The 18,926-nt window shown below is 31.0% G+C and overlaps 1 long non-coding RNA gene across 1 annotated transcript; it reads right to left on the bottom strand.

Annotated features, from left to right (window-relative positions):
- Positions 1–1,065: 1,065 nt before the first annotated feature.
- LOC135832996 (uncharacterized) lies at positions 1,066–3,097 on the bottom strand. The gene is made up of 2 exons (XR_010556398.1): positions 1,819–3,097; positions 1,066–1,424 (listed from the first exon to the last, which is right to left on the bottom strand). It is a non-coding gene; the product is annotated as an uncharacterized LOC135832996 (long non-coding RNA).
- Between the last annotated feature and the right edge of the window lie 15,829 nt (positions 3,098–18,926).

The raw sequence follows: 18,926 nt of genomic DNA, 5'->3' as shown, positions 1-18,926 counted from the left end.
TTTCTAGGATTTTGGTAAAAGCTTTCCAAATGACGAACCAGGGATATTTTCACGAGTTCCTCGTGGAGCTTTATATTCGAAGTTTGGATTTGTTGTTTTTACTGTGACCTGTGGCTTACCTATCTAGATTCTCGATCAAACTTCATCGTAATCCAAAAGGTAGGTTTCTTTTTAGTGAATATCGAAGAGAAATACCTATGAAAATATTCACAATTGTTCATCATTTCTAGCTCCTGATAGAATTTAAGAAGTGATGGTTCTACAATCTACATACATTGATTAGTATTTCTGGATTGAATTCCTGATAGGAAATTTCAACGCTTGATTTTGAATCTTCTTGATGCATCGATTTGCCTAGTGAATTGAAGAAGAAAAAGGTACGTGAAGTTTTTATCAGTTGGTTTTCGATATCTGAATTAACAGCCCCTTTCCTTTTCTTTCCTTTCCTTTCCCTTCTGTTCCCTTTCTTAAAATGCAATTTCACGCGATACCTATTGTGAATAGTGATAAATGTGAAATGTAATCTTATAATAATTTATGATTGAAGAGTATGAAGGTGAACAGAAAGAGTGTTGAAGAAATTAAAAATATTTGATTTTTTTACTCATTCTTGTCAAGGTCAGGTTTTTTTTCAATTTTGTAAAATGCACTCATCACAAAGCATTAAAAAATCGATGATTATTGATTTTTCTCTGAAATTGCAATTTATGGTGTATTTTCGAGTTGATTAGTCTAGACATAAATTTTGGCCAATCGGGTGTCTCGGAAGGGGTTTTAGGGGTTCCAAAAATCAACCAATTCAATTTCTTTGGTAAAAATTATATTATTAAACTGGAAAAAATTGAGAAACTCGGTCCAAATTCGGGTTGATGGAGTAGTTGGGCGTCTTTCATGATACACTGCGAGAAAAAAAATTTCAGTCAAAATTGACCAATTTGGGCGAAAAAAATCGTGAAAAAAATGTAGTTTTTTGAAATGAACATTTTAAAATTCAGAATTTGATGAACATTAATGTAGTGCCTATTACGAGTACTAAAGTACAAATAGTATAATGATGCAAAAAAATTGAAATCTAAAAATTATTTTTTATTCGTCACTTTTTAAAATAATTTTAATCTAATCGTAATCTTACATTTGCGGTATTTTATGTAATTTAAGCTCAACATTTGGTATAAATTGTAACTCTGTGTATATTCCGGCAATTAGTATCAGTGGTGAACCTTAAGCTAACATTACCGTATCGAAGACCACCCTCGGTTATTTCTACCTTTTCCTTGTAACATTTACATTTTCGGTATAAATTCTCGACATTTATCATTGAAATAGGGCAGTATGATCTGGAGCCATTTGAAGGATATTTCATTTCCACTGCCGTTTTGCGGAAAAAGCTGCCCGATTTATTGAAAGTTTCTGAGTACGCTCTCCTATGAAGAGAAAAAAAGGATGAAAATTCATGTGAAATTGTTGGGTAAAATTTATGAAGTTGAGAATTTGATGAATTTAAAGGATCTGAACAAAAAATGCTCGTAAAATGATTAGTAGAATGTTGAGCTCTCCAGTTGATCATTCAATGATTTACGATACTCTTCAATGTTTTGCTCCTCTGGGAAAACGAAATTCCGAAAATGAATTTTTAAAAATAAAAATGAAAATTGTCTTGAAAAAGAGAGAAGTTTTCTGTATTGAATTAATTTTTTCTTATTTTTCTTACTAAGTATCGTTTTTCATTTTTTTTTTTTTTTTTTGAAATATTTCATAAACTTTAAATTACTTACAATTAGCTCTACTTTTTATAAAAAATGAAACTCATCAACTCACCAATCTCCAGCGACTCTCGAACCGTACGTGGTATTAGCATGGACGCATTCTTGATTACCACCAAATCCGAGTAAAGCATTCGAAGGCTTAGGTGGCTTGTGAAAAGAATCGGCGTCGAATTGGGCAACATATCCTTGCACCACGCAAAGGATCGCCAAAGTTATGAACACGAGAACTATCTTCGGTGTCATTGTTATAGCTTTCAAGACGAAAAATTTGCACAGAAACTGTTGTTTATACTTGATCAACTCGAAATGAAAAAATAATGGTTTTACTGCTCAGTTTTATTATTATTTAAAAGAAAACTCCAACTACCTACTCGTAAAGATGATTCATTACCATAATATAAAGTTCAAGTTGCGAGATAAGTCAGCTTAACTTTCTACGTGTTCCGAGAATTATTTTCGTATCATTTGGTCACAGAAATAGCAAATGTGTAAATAGTAGGTAGGTACCTAAGTACTCGAAACTAGGTGTGTTTGATTAAACGTGTGAGGGATAAATTTTATTGAGTACCTGGGTAATTTAGATTTGTGTTTTATTCATATGGAAGCATGTGATATTCTTGTTTGATGGTGATAATCTGTATGTTTTTTATTGATTTGATCGTGGGTTGCTATGTACACGGGGGCTTATAATGATGAGCAATTTCCCTCTTACAATGGTTACTTGAGCTTGGCGGGATTAAAAATTTAATAATCGGTGGTCGAAATTTTACAGAATAAATTTTTTACCACGAATTTAAAAAGAGAATTAGGTACGATTGCTGCGTAGTTGAGGAAATCAAAAAAGTACGGTTCTTCCATTATTTACAGTGAAGTGCAAATGTTAAGAATTCATCATGATTTTTTTTTTCAAGTAATTAAAAGTGTGACATACAAGTAATATGAAAAATTCAAAAATGTTTTTTCAAGTTTTCTAAAGTCAACGTGGTTTGGATCAGCGCTACACAAATTTCGGAGAAACCCCCTGCGCAAAAAAACATATCCATGCCAATATTGAAACGAGATTTAGGAGCATTTCTATTACGCCTGTGTACAAAAAATTAACAAATTCTCCGTTTTGACTATCTTCTCATAGCAACCAATCACGCAAAATCGATATCGATAACTTACTGATGCAGAAATTTTTCAGCTTGTTTTAATTTAATTGAACACAGAAAAAGCAATAGCCTTGGGGAAAAAAACTAATTTGATCCTTTGCATAATGGAGGAGCATGAGTTTTTTTATTTCCAATCAATTATATCTACCTACTTCTCGCTATAAGGTTTTCTGTTCACCTACGAGTACCCAAAAAAAGAAATACTTTTTAAAATGTTTGCTACTCGAGTGAGGTTCTTTTGGCAACTTTTTTTTTCGTTTATTTTGGTACGATGTTGTCTTCAGAATAGGGAATTAAAACTCTGGAAATTATGACAAAGAAAATAAAAGTTCTCTTACACATTGATGGTAGATAGATACGTACTTACTGCAAGAGTAGTGTTTGGGATTATTTGTCGATTCATCGAAAAAAATATCGTTAGACAAACATACCTACCTAATTGAAAAAAAAACGAATTCAACGAGAATCTGAATGATTGTTAGGTTTATAATTGTTTGCTTTCTTTCGGAAATGGCTAATAAATTTCAGATTTTTTAAGTAGGTTGGTAGGTAGGTATTTTATAATGCCTCAAGATCGGTTTTTAAAAAAAGGAAATTGAAATAAGCACCTACATAATCGATTTTTTCTTGAAAAACGGACAACTACAAATTCAATTTTAAAGATATGACTTGATTTTTGTATCCAGTCCAGGGTATGCCAGGTTATGAAAGTTGAAAAAAAAATTACCATTTTTCGAGTAGATAGAGAATTTTGCTCACAAATCATCAATAACTGAATTTTTTTAATGTTAAGAAAAATCATGTTTTTTATTGAAAATTTCAATCGGCCGTCTCGTACGAATATAAATATTTTAGGCCTGCTTCTAGTTTTACAGTTTTCATAAGTTGTGGGAAATTTTGATTTTTTTAAAAGAGCAATGGAAACACACGTTTGATTTTCTGTCCCTACATTTCTTCAAATTAAAAACAGAAATAGAGCTTACAATCTTTGAAAAAAAAAACTAACAAATTAACTCCTGAAATTATTACCTTGAGTGAGAAAATGATTCCCTTTTTCTGGTTTTTTCCCGCGGTTGGAAATAATTGATCTGAAAAGAATTTAAAAAATACAATTCATCCCAAAATTTTCAATTTCTGCGTCAGAATCGTCAGAATTTTTCCAACTGAGTAATTAATTTTCATTTCAAGAAGACACTCTCCACTGTCCTCCAAACTATTTTAATAACCCTCCATTGAGCCCCCAAAAGTTGAAAAAATCACCAAAGAAATGGAATAGGTGGGTATTTGAAATTTCTAATTCTTGCGTCAGAATTTCTCTAAATGACTCCCTTTTCAAAAAAAATCTTCCCTGGACTTCCAAGTAATGTTGGTTCCTTTCTGTGGAGCCCCCAAAAGCTAGGAAAAGACAAAAAAAATGAAAAAAATTAGAACAGGTAACATTCAATTTTTTATTTTCAGTGTTTTTTGAGGGGGGGGGGGCAGTTCTACTTTTCCATCGTATGGGAGAGTCAAAACTATTAAATGGTGCTTTTCTAATGGTATTTCATAGGAAACCTGCTAAGCACAATATTATGTACGTTTGCCTGGTTTTTGGATTAAAGGGGCAAAAACGTATGTTCGCTTGGAAATTCTTTTTTTCGATGTTGGTTTGTAATTGATCAGAGTGGGCCATGCAAAACAAAACATCCAAAAAAACGTGTTCAAAAATTGATGATTTTTACAATTTTTTTGGAATTTCTTGAAAACTTTCTCTCTGAACTTCTCATTTTTATTAATCTTTCTCGAAGAAAAAATTCTGATTTTTTTTAATAACGTAAAGTGCATCTTGATTAGTTAAAAAGTTGAAAGGATTCTGTTTGGGTTGGATTTTTTTCTATGGAATTCCCAATTTTCATAACACGTATTTCAACATTCAAAATTTTCCAACTCTGAAATTTAAAAAAGTATTTTGACAAATTGTCTATCTTCAAAATTGAAGGCGCAAACACTCTTTGAGAATTCAAAATCGTTATAATTTGAAGCATCCCAAATTTGGAAATTTTGAATCAAGTTTTCCCCTTCAATTTTTAAGATAGGCAATTTGTGATAGTAACATTTTTTTGTTCGTCCACCCGAGTACTATATGGTTTATGGGCATCATTTTGGATAATTCAAAGGAACGTTTTCTTATTCCTGATGATTTTTTTTTTCAAAATTGGCAATGAAAATCAAAGTTTCAAAATTTTCTAATTCTGGATTTGAGCGCAGACGTGATTCAAAAAATACCTAGGTACCTAAGTATACATACCTATGATTTTGATTCGAAATCATCATGAACAGATTGGAAAATTTCCCTTAGAAAAATTCAGGCTGGTTTTACATTTGAAGAATATGCTCATGAAGATATAAATGCTTCAAAGAGAACTCCTCAGTTGTTAAATAATTTCGATACAAGTGAGGGGCTCCATGGGAAAAGGGCCTTAGTCAATTTTATTTGTTTTTCTAATTTTTACAATTCTGAATATATTTTTTAATTTTTTTTTGATTAATTCCACCATATTCAGTGATATTGAAGTGTTCTTCCATAAAAAAAACGAGTTTGCTTATAGAAAAAATTTGTAAGTTTATTTGAACTTGTAAAAATCAGTGCAAAACAAAATTGACTAAGGCCCCTTTTCCATGAAGCCTCTCCAGTTTCCCTATTGGCTTGCAATCTTATTCTCATCTCAATATTGCTAGTACAGTACCTATTTGTTGCTATGTGCATGGAATTCTAGTTAGGCTACATTATTTTTCATTTCGAGGTAATTTGTCGCAAAACATTAACAGCTGATTGTATCATGTTCATGAAATGTAAAAATGTTGCCAAAGAAAGAAGATAGGCTCCCAGAGCTTTTGCAGAAATTGGTCTTTGAGTTTGGCACAAAAGTATGTTGGCATCTTTACGAAAAGTTGTACACCAATACCACGGGCTAGAATATACAGCAATTGATAATGCCCGTGCCTGTTTGAAAATAATTCATTTTATTTTTATTTTATGCAATGTTGCCAAACTACAATTCGATATTATTTTTTGGTGATTACTTACCGCCTCATCTATTGTTTCTCCTGCCCAACATAACACGTATACTATTTGAATAGTTGTGAGGAAATTCGATATTTCTCTTATCCTTATCGAGACTGTGATGTTTGGCTAATTAAAAAGGGAATTTTTTAAAATCATTAGAGAAGTAGGTAGTAGGTACTCGTACCTACCTGTAGGTGTGTTGCACGCTTACCGATACTGAAATAAAGGCGTGGGTGATCTCAATGTAAAGCACAGATGGTAATATGACGGCAGCTACAGCTTCGTAGAATCCTCGTAAACATGCAATCATTCTAAAAGCATGATAAATTATCAAAATTATCAACGAATGGAGACATTTTTACTTTTCTGAATTTGTAAACGATAAAATCAACTAGGTACCTAGATAGCTTACTTGCAAGCATCTTGAAAGTCGCGCACACATTTGGCAACAGTGTTTTTGAATTTTATTTCAAGATTTCTATAAGTTTCAGTAGTCGAATCGCAATTTGAACCGAGAGAGTTGAGATCACCGATGATACGTTGAATTTCATTGTGAAATATAGCGGCGTAAAATACGATAATGAAGGATATCGCGGGCCAGCATATGTACAGAGTACAAGCGATAAATCCTGTTAGGCTATTAATAAGTAGAAAGTTCGACAAAGACCCGTATTGGTCGAGTTTTGGTAAATAAATGAGATAGTAACGATAATCTTTAACTTTTTCCTCTTCGTAAAAAAACATTACGTTCATCGTACAAATTAAAGAATAAATCGCGATAGTTAAATAATCGTATAGGCAAATGAATTTAAACAATTTGCCCAAACTCAATTCGTTACTTAATATTTCGCCAACGTTTGATTTTCTTTTCGTAATAATACGATCGGCTATTTCAAGCGCCTCGTGTAAACTGCTGCTGTAGAGTATCGTCGAGATGTATGGTAATAGAACTGATATAAATATTAGGATTGTCATAATGAATACGGAGTATAATAAAGCCACAATATCCTTCATGTCGCCGTATATTAGGTAGGATACTAGTTGAAAAATACCGACTAGAAGTCCCGAAAGCTGCCATAAGAACCAAAATAATCTGGTGTGCTTGTGGAGGGCAGTGTCGAAATAGATCTGGCCCATGAAACAGTAAGCTAGATAGAATTGATTCGCTGCTGTTGAACGATACCCGAAGAGATTCTCTTTGCCTCGAATTTGATTCACGATTTTTATCGAATCTTTTAACACATTCATGGTTTTTTTTTCGGTGGGTCAGTGAGCACGCCCGAATAAATATCAACTGATTCTTATAGGATGATTTTATTTTCTTTAAAATGATGTTCATAATACTCCATATAACATTGAGCTCGTTTGTGCTCATCAATTATAAACGAAAAAATAAGACGTATGATTGTGAAGTCTCTTATGTTTTAAATTAGATTGTTAATTATGAAAGAAAAAGTTATCAAGTTTAGCTTTGTAGATAGGTATTTAAATTTCGAAGAAATTGTTGTCTTTTTGACACTAAATCAATAAATTTTAGCTGGCGAGCATGTTTTATAAAGATAATTACACGCGTGCAGCCGTGACTAAGGTATCTGGATTTTAATATAAATTCCGATATTTTGAACCTGTCACTTTTAAAATTACCTACCATTATTTTTCTACCATGATTGTTGATGTTTTCTTCTCGTGGCCATGGTCTGCTGTCGTATTTCTCTTGAACACTCCTACTTGGATGTCTTGGCAAATTTTGGGATAATGTCCAGATTGTTAAATTAATTATGGTTTTTCCAATTTTTTCTGCTTTTATTCCCCTCCACCTTTCTGAGAAAATATTCATTTTTATTTGTTTTTTCGTAAATCAAAATAGCCTAAGAATACTCTTCATGTTAATCACCTACCTATATCTGTTTGTTGATATTAATTAAAATAAATTTTTAACCATTTCAGAATGTCGGACGAAGATGACTCCTTAAAAATCTGAGCACCATTTCATCAAGATTGTCAGCGTTTTTTTTTTTTTTTTTTTTTTTAGTTTTATTTACTTACTTATCAATTGAGTTTCGCCAGATTCGAGCAAGTACGTGTTAATAATATTTTGGCAGTTAATTTTCAATTTAAAAAATGCTTATATTGTACCTACCTGTCGGTACCTATTGACAAATTTTCATAATTTTTAGTTCCCTGGAGAGATGATTTTCTTGGCGTAAGATTTTGAAAGTGTTTTTACCGGAGCCTGAGCTGGTCGGTTAATTTGGATTGGATTCTTGACGTTAAATGTCAACGTTCGAATCTTCTCGCATCTCATCGATTCGGTCTGTAAACAAAAACAAAAAACAAAAAAAAAACAAATGTGCTATAAAACTTACTTTTAATTTATTTTTTAAGACCTGTGATATTTACCCCGCCATTTGTATTTAAATGTTAGAATGGTATTTAACCAGAGGCGTGACGAAGTAATACATCACAAGGGCGGGGGCGTGAGACTGAAATTTTCTCAGTTTTTTACCCTAGATCCCCCTTTCTAGGATTTTCCCAGCTGATTAACCAGATATGGTTCGAACAAATTTCGGAAGGAGGACTTGGAAATATAAAAATGTTGAATAATTTTAAATTTTCAAAAACGAAGGACAATGAAACAAGGAACTTCCAGTTCTATTGTATTGTATCATCTTACTTTAACTTTCAATCGAGAGGGGGCAAACCGTTAAAATGATTTCCCTGATAAGCTTGCCTATTTTTAAAGAGGCGAAGCAAATTTAATGCAGAAGTACATAGCTGAAAATCAGAAGATTTTGTTGACAGGGGTGGGTTGTGCTGGAACAGACCTCCAAGCGAACAAACTAAGCATATTAATTTTGATAAAATATTTCAAAATGATAGTCAGTGTATTAAATGATGATTACCAGACAATTGTTTCGAATTCAAAGCATCTTGCTTGAATATATTATTGAAAAATTTGCATTGAAAATGTTTTGATTACTTACTAGATTGGAAGGAGAAAAGCATTTATATACTTGATAAATATTACGAAAATTTTTTCCTTTAAAGATTAATAAAAAATCAACTTACCTATCATGTTTGAAATCATCTTTACTAATCATTTTTAAAAAAATTGTTGAAGCATTGAGACCAACGTAACAAACTGGATCGCGAATTTTACCTTTTTCAGCATGTACTAAATAAAAAAAAAATGCTATAGGTTCGTGTTTTTGAAATTTTTTCAAACGAGATTTAGCAACATTTACACCTTTATATAGCACAAGAAGTGTCTCAAAAGCCGCAAATACACAAAAAGTAACTGGGATGTCGTGGTGATAATTTTCAAAATACGGATGATTTTTGTCTTCGCCAGGCATTCGAAACCAGGATGGAGATACTGATTTTTCTTGACAGTGTTGTTCATGTTCAGTTAATTTTTTCAAACGATCCCTATCCATCAAATCGTTGACAGATCCAACACCTCCGCGAGAAGAATCATTATTGTTTTGCGAAATCATTTTGATTATTTAAAATGGAAAAATTAATGAATCACAAAAAAAAAACAGGACAAATGGTACTGTCATAAAAATAACACTAGTAACAACAGTGCTCCAACAATTGATGAAATATCCTGAAAAATTTATCATTATAAATTTAATATTAGTCATTGTGGTGCCTTTTTGAAGTATACGCCTTTTATATCTACTTGGGTTAGGTTACAGTGATGAAATTAGAATGCCTACCAGTACAATGTACATAATCGTGATCTTATTACTGCTCTCTATGCCTCCTATACATATTCATATCTGGCACTGTGACCAGAAATAGCAGTCATTAAAATTAATTAAGTGAAGTGTTTAGAATTTTCAAAAAATGTAGGCGTACAGAGTTATTACTCTTACTGACTTTGTTTTGTACCAATAGTTTAATTCATGGAATTGCTTTATGAGTTGCTTGAAGCAAGGTTTACACAATACACCAGGTTTCAAGTTTTCTGTTTTCACAAGTGTAGTATGATTCTGTTAAGCATACAATTTTAATTTTCAACTTTGAAAATTTGAAATAAATATAGGTATCCTATACCACAGACACAAAATAAGTAGGTAGGTAGGTAGGTACATAGGTACACTTTTAAAAGTTGGAAATTACCTACATAGAAAACGAGTTTAATTAACAGAGTTTATTGCATCAAATAGCAACGTGAGTGTTGATTTGTACAGTTCATTGGTTCTATTTACATAATTATACAATTTTTTTTACATTGTATAAATGTAAAATATAGGTAGGTATGTAGAGTAGATGCATTTCAATTTCGTTTATTTCACATTTCAAACCTATATTTTTGTGAAAGGTGATAGGGCACCTTTTACCTAATGCAATAATTATTAATGATGATAATTTTTAAAATATGTACAAATGGCTTATGTCTTGAGGAGGTATTCGAAGCTAAGACTAAGAAACTGATTTCTCTTGACAATGCGTTACTAAACATATTTCACATACTTAGGTACTTCAGTAGCACTCTTTTCTTTATAGGATAGTTGAGAGGATAGGAGCTTATTTAAATTTTTTATGTAAACATAATGAAAATTATCACTATCACATTTCAACATTAATAAATAGTAACAAAATGTTTTTCCTTTGTCTATCACTTTGAGTGGAGAAATTTTATTTCTTTCGTAGACAAAAATATTAACTGAAACCTTATTGAAATTTTCAATTTTTTTTATTTCTTCAATTATTGAGGTAGGATATTTTATGCAAGTAAAATCATAATTGGATTTTTCATTGCTCAAATAATTATTTTTAAACCCATGATAGAAACGTGGCTAATTAAGATTCCCATTTTGATTTTTAATGACATCCAATGGCTTGTTATTTTCTTGATTTTCAGTCACTTGAAAAAAATAAATAAATAAATAAATAGAGAGTACCAGACCTAAGAATTAGCACAAGTAAATAGGTACCTAGATAATTAAGTAATTAAAAACTTACTTTCAAGAAAATTAAAACCATTGATCAATTTAAGATCATTGAAATGTATTTTATTTTTTCTCTTGGTGCTACTGCTCCTTCTAATGCTTGGAACCAAACATTTCCACCCAGATGCAGTACAGTAATTGTTCACTGTTCCTCTAATCCATTGTTGTCAGTTGTCATCTAAACACGAAGAATATGGGGAAAATATAATTACTAATTTTAAGCAGACATACCTATCTACTAAATAATAAGTAGGTAAATATTTTTTAAAAAATAAACAAGAAAAATATAAAATTCCAGTTGAAAAGAAAAATTACTTACTTATCATATCACAAAACTTAAACAACTGACTCCATTAGCCAGGGTATTTGTTCCATTCTCTTCAGATGAGAAGAATGGTATGTGTAGTAGTAGTTTTGTTATCAAAATATCACTATCAAGTAACTTATTCAAGTAGGTATTGAATATCGTTTCAGTACCAGACACTTTAATTTTCTTTAAAAAAAGAATAAAAGTCAATTTACCTACACACCAACACAAAGTGATTACTGGCACAGTGCTAAAAACCGCCAAAAACGAGCGGCGAATGTGCGTAAAAATAAAAAACATCGCGAATAGTATAGAGAGATTGGTGTAGAATATGTTGCCTGCATAGGCAGAGGCGCGGAACTCTTCTTCTTTCTGCCACCTACTGATTTGAATTTAATCAAATGAAAAGAAGTTAATTAATACTGTTCAAATCAGAAACACGAACTGCAATTTTGCTAGGTGACTTGGCATGATCCAATTGGAAATGTATCTCCTCCCTTAGAAGTGTTGCATTATTTTCAAAACAATAAAGTCGTCTATAATCAAGATAACTATTAATAAGTAAGAGAGAATTATCTCGAATCATTAATCAATTCAAATACTTAATCATTTCAACTTGTATCATTTTTCTTAGAAGTGTATTGCTGCGAATCAATAAATCTGATAAAACGTAATTGAATGTATTTTTCTGCATTCATTTAATACTACTCAAACAATAATAATGAAATTTGAGATGAGTAATACATATATCCGCGTTCACCATGTTCATAACATTGCTGAAAACCTTGTTTAGTAGTTTTATTTCTATATTTATCGTATTTTTAATTTGTTCAAAAACGTTAGACTCCATTAATTTCAGTTCATATGTCACTGACAAGAAATTCTGCAATTTACACCTCAACAAGTACTAACAAGTAACAATATGGTAATGTGACGGAAACTATTAAAAAAATTTAAACTTTTAGTTTACTTTTTTCAACTCAAATTCATTTTGGAAAGGTCCAGTGGTACATCTTCTATTGAATTATCATTGCTAGCCACTAGCAAATATGTACTTAGGTAGGTATTTAAAAAAACGAATTACCTAATAAAATTTGTAAAAGTTATTTTTCAATGAGTAAAAAATGCAAATGAATAGCTACCACTTCTGGATAAGTAGTTGAATAAAAACTTACCTTTAAGAACTTCAAAGCCATTGATGAGTTGTTTCATAAGTTTTTTTTTTGCATTTGTTTTTGCTGTTCTTTTTGTTGTTTAGAGCCAAATGTTTCAATCCATAAAAATTTCAACTACTCTTCCAGCCTATTGTGATAATCTGGAAAACAAGAGAAAAAATATAATTGTTATTTTAAACAAACATACCTATCTACTAAATAAGAAATAGGTAGGTGCTTTTTAAAAAACAAACAAATAAAAAAATGAACGTTTCAAATGGAAAATTTTCTAACCAATCATATCTCTAAGCAAGTTTTCGAAACAGTCCTCCAATACCCCTTTCCATTAGAATGCTATATGCAACAAGAATTTACATCCTTATCAAATAATTTGTTAATATAAGTAGGTATTAAAGATTGTCTTTATATTAGACATTTTAATGAAAACAAAAAAATTGAAAGTGCATAAAATTTATTTTCATTTTTTTTTCAATTTGTGAAGTTGGGGAAGCTGACAGTATAGATCGGTTATCGCATGTGTAGCAAGCTTCTGTTAAGCAAACCATTTTAATTTAAAAAATTTGAAATAAATAAAGGTCCCTACCATAGATACAAAATAGGTAGGTACACTTTTTCAAGTTGAAAATTACACAAAAAATGAGTTAATTAACAAAGTTCATACAGGCCTAATGCATCAAATAGCAACGTGAGTGTTGATTTGTGCAGTTCATTGGTTCTATTTTTATACAATTTTTTTTACATTGTATAATAATGTAAAATATAGGTATGTAGAGTATCTAGAGACATTTTCAATTTCGTTTATTACACATCTCGTGCCTACGGTGATAGGACAGGTTTTATACTTACATAATTAATCATATTTAAAGTACGATTGACGCATGTCTTTAGTAGGCATTTGAAACTAGACTGAGAAACTGATTTCTCTTGACAATTTCATACTTGTATTGCTCGAGTTCACTTAATTTTTTAAATCCATCTTTACCTAGAAAATGTGTTACCTACTAAGCATATTTTACATACCTACTTCAGTAGCACTCTTTAGTCTTTTCTTTATATGCAGTTGAAAGGAAAGGATAGGAGATTTATTTAAATTTTTCATGTAAACATAATGAAAATTATTACTATCACATTTCAATATTGATAAATTATTATAATGAAAAAGTGGAGAAATTTCATTTCTTTCATACACAAAAACATTAACACTAAAACCTTAGGTACCTATTAAATTTTTCAAATGTTTTTATATCTTCAATTGTGGTAGGATATTTTATGCAACTAAAGTCAAATATGATTTTTTGTTTGTCAAATACCTAATTCTTTTTCAACCCCATGATGGATACTTGACCAATAAAAATTTATCTTACCATTTTTTAAATCTTCAATTGAAGTAGGATATTTAATGCAACTAAAATTGAATTTGATTTTTTGATTTTCAAATAATTCTTTTTCAAACCCATGATAGATTACCTGATGATAATTTTATAGAAAGAAAGACCTCACATTTCATGATATCATTTTTATTAATTCTAACCTCCAATTCCTAAGAATTTATTTAGTGCAAGTCTGATCTTGTCATTGAAAATTTCAATAAAATAAAAAAACAAACTCGATTAAAACATTCAAACATATTAAGTAAAAAAAACTGAAATTTTCATTTTTTAATTAGATACTAAATTCATTTTTGTGAGATATCCAGTGGTACATTTTGTTTAATGTCTTGATTTTCAGTCACTTGAAAAATGATATAAGTAATGAAAATTGAAAGAAGTAGGTAATTTTTTAGAGAGTCATAGTTAGCACGAGTAAATAGGTACCTACATAGATATGTAAGTAATTACAAACTTACTTTCAAGAAAATCAAAACCAATGATTGATTTGAGATCATTAAAATTTCTTTCTCTTGGTGCTGCTGCTTCTTATGCTTGGAACCAAAATGTTTCAATGCAAGTATACTGCAGTTCTTGTTCTAATCCATTGCTGTCTTCTAAAAATGAAGATTGTGGGAAAAATACATATAATTAATAATTTTAAGCAAACAATGCCTATCTACTGAATAAAAATTGAAAAAAAAGACAAGAAAAATATAAAATTATTAGTTGGATAAAGAAAAATGACTTACTTATCACATCATCACTTAAACAACGGATTCCATCATCCATGGAATCTGATCATTCTCTTACATGTCATGAACGGAATCCGTAACAGTAGTTTTGTTATTAAAATGCCACTGCCAAATGGCTTATTTAGATAATTATGTAATTATTGAATATTGTTTCAAAACCAGACTTTTTTTTAAAGAAAGGAAAAATTAAAAGTACAGACACAAAGTGAGAGAATTCAAATACCTACATAAAGTGTGATAGTATAAAAATACTAGAGATTGCGAATGTAATAGAATGCAAATTCTTACCAACACTTGAAAAAACAATGTGCAGAGCTATGCATTTTAAACCCTACAAAATTATTGCTATTCGAGTGCATACATTCACCTATGTATGTAGGTACCAGTTTTTTCCTTTTATGCTATCATGATGCACAAAATGAAGTAGCTATAAATGAAAAGCAATGCAATGAAGTATTAATTTTGTAAATTTTTAACGCCTTTCACATCTATACCTATCATTATAATTTCTGGTTCCTTATTATTTACAGATTTATTAATGTTGAAATTCGATTTTTAAATGCTGATTTACCAGAAATAGGTATACTTACATATACATATAAATTCTGATCACACATTTACAATTTACTTGTGTTGACATACCGGCAATATCATTTGCATAAAATGTAGATCACTGTCCTACCATAAACCATAACTTTGACTAACAATAAGTATTTACTCAATCACCTAGTTCTTCTAATATGACCTTGGTAATTTTTGTCTAGCCACACCACACATGTAATTTATTCATTTAGGCGCGTGTTCGATGAAGAGGGAAATGAGAGAAAGTAACTAGGCTAAATTTAAAAAAAAAAAAAAAACAAGATTCTGATAAATATTTTAATAATTTATTTGGATATTTTACAAAGCTACAGTTGTTGTTTTTTACTCCCCTATTGCAAAGATTTTTGAGACATTTGCAGTGATCTTCTGAAGGTGAATAGTGTGATTTAGAGTTAAAACTTCTTCATCCCATTCAATCCCATGCAGGTTTTCTTTCAACCATAAATTACAAATTTGAACATCTTCATTCTTCATGCAATCTTTCTTACTCATACGGAGGTGAAATTGTCAAATTTGTAATGTAACTGTTTCCCCAGGGTTCCTTGATGCAATGGCGATCTGTTTAATGATGAAATCACCATATTATGATTGTCTATAAGTGAAAAAAAAAGATTAAATAAAATTCTCCATAGGTGATAGCAATTCAACTAAATGCATCACACTTATATTAACTTATTAAAACTAAATAAGTCAACATTAAAATGCTATACAATGTGCAGAAAAAAATGTTTAGTTGAAAATAAAAATATACAAATCGCGGTTGTCATCTGGAAACAAAAATATATGTATTATATAATTGATATTTTGAACAATAATATACCTATCTACCAAATAAAAAGTAGGTAAGTATTGAAAACAAAAACCAAAAAAATGCTTATACCTATTATGTCTCTCTGAAAAAATGCTCACCTATCATGTCTTGTATTAAGTGGATGAAGCAGTTTTATTTGTTAAGAGCAAAGACAGATCTCCTAGCAATTCTCCCATAACTGTCAGGTAGTACGTACTTGTACTTGTAGATCTGTCTTGACTAACAAGCGAACTACCTGAACTGGCAGAAACGAAAATGAACGAATCAAAGCTAGATCGAAAGGGGACCACCTCAGGACCCCAAATCCAAAATTTCAAGTGCTAAAGTTGATTTCTCGATTTTTGGTGAATTTTTAAAAATTGAAAAATTCTAAAAATTATCAATTAATACCAAAAATAGAAAATATTGATGAAAACTGGAATTTTCTGGGGAAGTGGCTCAGATGGTGTCCCTAACTCATTTACAACTATCGAAATTCGTAAAACCTCAATTCTAGTCATTCTGGAGCCTCCAGCGATTTTTTATCATTTCTCCAGAAACTTGAAATTGCCGTGGAACGGCTAAAAATCAACTTTAGCACAAATAACTTTATTTGGGGCCTATGTGGGTTGCCTTTAATCATTTTTTGCGGTTGTCGCGAAAATCGGCGTCTGCCGGTTCAGATCAACACCTCCTATAGGTATTGTTCAGATGTGTATTTTTGGCCACTGGAAAAAATGACAAAATTTGAAAATGTTAAATATTCCATCTTTTGCGATGCTGCCTAACCGAAATCGAGCTCTGACCTATTTTCGACGTTCCGAATAGGCAAAACCTCCATTTCGACCATTCTGGAGCATCCATCAACATTTTCAAATGTCATTTTTTTCCAGTGGCCAAAAATACACATCTGAACCGGCAGACGCCGATTTTCGCTACAACCACAAAAAATGGTTAAAGGCAACCCACATAGGCCCCAAATAAAGTTATTTGTGCTACAGTTGATTTTTAGCCGTTCCACAGCAATTTCAAGTTTCTGGAGAAAAGATAAAAAATCGCTGGAGGCTCCAGAATGGTCGAAATGGAGGTTTCACCTATTCGGAACGTCGAAAATAGGTCAGAGCTCGATTTCGGATAGGCAGCATCGCAAAAGATGGAATATTCAACATTTTCAAATTTTGTCATTTTTTCCAGTGGCCAAAAATACACATCTGAACCGGCAGACGCCGATTTTCGCGACAACCGCAAAAAATGGTTAAAGGCAACCCACATAGGCCCCAAATAAAGTTATTTGTGCTAAAGTTGATTTTTAGCCGTTCCACGGCAATTTCAAGTTTCTGGAGAAATGATAAAAAATCGCTGGAGGCTCCAGAATGACTGGAATTGAGGTTTTACGAATTTCGATAGTTGTAAATGAGTTAGGGACACCATCTGAGCCACTTCCCCAGAAAATTCCAGTTTTCATCAATATTTTCTATTTTTGGTATTAATTGATAATTTTTAGAATTTTTCAATTTTTAAAAATTCACCAAAAATCGAGAAATCAACTTTAGCACTTGAAATTTTGGATTTGGGGTCCTGAGGTGGTCCCCTTTCGATCTAGTTTTGATTCGTTCATTTTCGTTTCTGCCGGTTCAGGTAGTTCCCTTGTAAGGTTTTATCTCTTGGTAAGACATCTGTACCATATGCGCTGAAAATGAGTAGGTACATAATAATTTTTAAAAAATGAAAAAATGATGAATTTTGATTACAGAACACACTATACAAAAAAGGTATGCATTTTCTAAATGTTTTAGGAATTTGTGAAGAGATATTACTCTTGCTGATTTTATGTTATACCAATAATTCAGTTCGTGAAAATGTTTTTAAAAAGTGTTTAAAGCAACGTTCACACAAAGTTTCAAGTTCTCTATTTTTACATGTACCTATAGTGAAATTCTATTAAACAAATAGGTCATATTAATTAAAGAAATTTGAAATAAAATATTTTATTCTGAGCATATGTAATACCTTACCTAATTAAAGTTCAATTATGCAGATTCCATATTCCATGGAATTTCATCGGTTTCCCATGTTAGACATAATTGTGTCCTCTTTTATTTGAAAAGGGAATCCAAGTAGGATGACACCATCACTAGGTCTCTTTATTGTTTTCTTGTTTTTTAGTGATTTTAAAAATCTTTTTCAGTTTTGAGTTTCTCGAATTATTATACAAGTTATAACCCTTCGGTAAATGTAAGTTTGTAACTTATTCAAATTAATTAAGTCACCGTTATGGTGCTATATCTAATTGTATGTTCAGAAAACATTTTTAATTTAAAAAAATACTTGTTTATTATACTTATTTTAAGAAGGTGTCGTTAATTTGTATACCTACTTGCCGTGTAATGCTATCTTCAATAAAAAAAAAAATTATTAAATTAAATTAAATTATTAAATATAATTGACCTTCCTTATGCATTTGTATTAAAAAAAAAAAAAAATGTTGCTTTGGAAAATCTCCATTAATTGATTACTTGTACTACCCCCCAGGAAAATACCAATTTCCGTGGGTTTCAACTACTTATAAGTTTTTACTGAATAAACGACTCATATTAATTGTTTTTTTTTAGTGTGTTTATTACCTTTTTTTTTTACCTATTCGAAAAATCAATGGCCAAGCCGCCAAGATTACTCACGGTCGAGCTCGAGATAGCAAATTATTAAAACTGTTATAAAAATTACACAATGGTTCCCACCTTACAAATTTTCAACCATTTAAAAACATCCATCCAGCCCAGCAGACTTTATTGTTTAAAATGTCTCTTCAAGGTGTCATTTTTTACAAACTTGCTTGAATTTTTTGATTGGACTCTCGATCTAGTTTCATCGTATTCAATCAAATGCAAATGAGTGTATTTTTACAGTACCTATTATGAAAAAAAAACCAAAATGTTCGGGTTGATTTTTCATGTTTTTTTCTGTTGTATCGTTTTGGATATTTTTTTCAAAATTTGAAGTGT

The sequence above is a fragment of the Planococcus citri genome, chromosome 1 (assembly GCF_950023065.1).
Source record: "Planococcus citri chromosome 1, ihPlaCitr1.1, whole genome shotgun sequence".
Lineage (NCBI taxonomy): Eukaryota > Metazoa > Arthropoda > Insecta > Hemiptera > Pseudococcidae > Planococcus > Planococcus citri.
The sequence above is the reverse complement of the archived record's forward strand: the minus strand, read 5'-3'. Positions and strand labels throughout refer to the sequence as shown.